The sequence below is a fragment of the Pungitius pungitius genome, chromosome 18, assembly GCF_949316345.1.
Source record: "Pungitius pungitius chromosome 18, fPunPun2.1, whole genome shotgun sequence".
Classification (NCBI taxonomy): domain Eukaryota; kingdom Metazoa; phylum Chordata; class Actinopteri; order Perciformes; family Gasterosteidae; genus Pungitius; species Pungitius pungitius.
Window position 1 is genome coordinate 8,392,730 of NC_084917.1, and position 3,133 is coordinate 8,395,862.

The following is a 3,133-nucleotide window of genomic DNA, read 5'->3' on the forward strand; positions in this document are numbered from 1 at the left end:
GGCCGCGGCTGAACAGCTGTCTGGGGAGTGGACGACATCTCTATTGTTGGAGTGTGATGGATGAGACGGGAGCCTTTGGTGTAGGGTTGTGGTGGACTATGAATCGGCAGGAAAAACTTCCCGTGCCAACACTGTGAAGATTCATTACTGCAGTTAATGGAAAAAAAGATGTCTCAGAGTGGCTTTTTGAGGACGGACGTCCTTTCCTCGTGTCCCTTTCTTGTCTCAGAAAGGTGAGGACAAGAGCCATCACATCAGGATCATGTCGAATGAGGAGATGATGACATGACATCTCCACAATACTTATATTGTGCGAAGGAGACGGGCGTTGAGAGCATGTATTGATGTGTTTTTGAAGCGTCGCTTCACACACACACAAACACGCACGCACGCACAATAACCGTATTGTGTGTACATCTGTTGTCAGTGACAGGCGATGGTAAGGTGAGACGACACTGCAGCCCCCACCCAAATAACCAACGCACGCACACACACACACTCACACACGCTCACACAAACACTGTAATGTTGTTTTCAGCTCCAGCCTTTGTCTGTCACACCATATATCCGTCTCTCTGCGCCGGTGGTGACAGCATGATATACTGTACAAAGCCATGCAGAGTCTTTTGTGCGTTTGGGCCATGACACAACAAGAGTTCTTTGACCTGCACACCGACACAACACAATGAGCAAAACACAACAGTTGGTTTGCAACACAGCAACCAAAAGCAGCACATTTTTACCCCACTTGGGGGCAAGTTTGACATGTTGAGTGCCCTCCGGCTCCAACATTTTCCCAGCCCTCACCCGACCGCCCTGTAGGAGGGTGGGTCATGGAAAACTAAAGTATCCTTGGGGAACTATTGAAATATCATATCTAATATAGCCTTCTAGCAAAAGCAGATGTCCGAGATTTAGACTGGATTGTCATTAAATTGAGCTTTAGGTTTCATGCAACCTACCTTTCATTCCTGTTAATGCAATGAGTGCAATATTCCGGTACTCTCACAGCTGCATGAATTCCAACCCAGTCTCCAAAAAAAGCGTGAAATGGCTACGTTGGTCCACCGTGATAAACGTAGTCATGTTACGTTTTCCCCCAAAATAACGTTACTATGTTACGTTTCTTTTGGCCCATTCATTTACATTGCTTTGCAAATAGGTCACGTGACTATCAAGTTTCCCGTTAGTGAAAAGAAAAACATGGCGGACGGTCAGCATAATCTCCGTGAAAAACACAATATTTTAAGAAAGCATCAGCATTTGTATGCATTTCGATGGCATTTCTAGCGAGAAGTATGCGTTATTCTTTCATAATCTTCTATCAGAGACTGTAGAAGACCTTCCGTTTATTCGTTTCTGCGAAGATTTGAGTGTCCCTTTGGGAAAGCGTGATTACGCAACGCCTTTAACGGCGCATTATTAAAAAAACACTTCCAGTGGGGGCGTTACCGTAAAGAAGCGTTCAGCCTTAAAGCCACTAATCGCCAAACAAAACAAACTCAAAGCACTCGAATCACATTATGACTTTTTAAACATAAATTCCGTTATTTTTATGAGTTTTCAATGAAAGAATGCATCATTTCCGGGGGTAGGCATGCCCGGGACATCCCGAATTATGGGCAATTTTGATTTGTCCAGCTTTTTGACAGCTCCAGTCCCGACTTCCAATCACAGCCTCCTAAATCAATGACGCGCCTAAAACTCTCGGTTCGAACATTACGTCTTGTTTACATGGGAAAGGGGGGCGGGGCTTCGCCCTCAGAGCGGAGCGTCATTTCTCGCTCCACACGTCTCCTCTTTTTACTGGCCAGGAAAACGGGCGATCTATCCCACGTGGGTCTGGCTCCATTCCATTGGCTCTGACGAATCCATAGAGAGGCGGGACTTATAATTTGCCCGGCAAACGGAGAGATTTGAGCTGCATTGCTTCCACTGTGCGTGAAGTGGCCGTGAGGCCTCCACTAAAGTCTCTCTCTATTTGTTCTGCTTTACTCAATAAAAGTAAAACCTTTACAGATATACTGTCCACACACTAGGCTAACATAATGGAGACTTCCAGGCTTCGTCCTTTATGTTTTATGGGGATAAAGCCCCTGTAAGTAGTTTTTTCCCAAGCAAATCTGAGTTTCTTCTTTTTTTGTGTGTCCCATACAAATATCAAAATATATATACTGATTTTCACATCCAAACACACTCACTTATGTTCCCTTTTATCATGACAACAAGAAATTTCAAGATAAACCTTTTGCTTTCATAAATCATACAGTTTTAGTGTGTAAATGCCCAGCAGTGTACGGTCCGGGGGCCCCTATCGGGCCACTTGTTAGATGGGTTTGATGGGTTACCGACTAAAATATATGCCCCCACCCCCTAACTTGATTTAGGTCTGTTGCCTCAGGGTAACTTGTAAATATAATAAGTCAAACAAGCAATGTAAGCATTAAGAAAGTAGTGCATTTTGAGCACATTAACCACAAATGGATTCAAACATAAATTCAAAAATATTAAACAAAGAAATTAAATGACCAACACTGTATGTACAAAATCCACATACAAAACATGTAAACTTAAAGGGCTTGTTTGTGTCAAATTTTATGGCATACACATTCAACTGGCCTACAATAACCTGAAGAATGTCTTAAAATACTGAAGGGGGGGACATGATATCATTAGAAATGTTATGCCAGAGGGAGCACAGAATGTATTGTGGGGTGTTCAACAAGGAGGATTTTCAACCTCTACTATGTCTCCATCCTCATCTTGATCGACAGACTCACTGTCACTATCATCAGACATGCGTTATCCTAGTTTTAGTGTGTAAATGCAATTTCCAGCATGAGACCTAAAAAACGCCTACAGGAATAAAAGGGTTAAACCAGATACAACTTGCTTGTTTGACTTATTTGACTTATTATATTTACAAGTTTCCCTGAGGCAGTTAGGGGGTGGGGGCATAAATTTTAGTCAGTAACCCATCCAACCCATCTTAAAACTCAGTCGAAGGAGTCTAACGCCGGAGTCACAGGGTGCAACAAAACTCTGTAGTGAAAAAAGTGAAGGCCGAGGCATGCTGGGTGAGGTGCGATCCCGGCCCTTTTGGGACAGTGTTGTGCCTGAACGCGTTCATTGA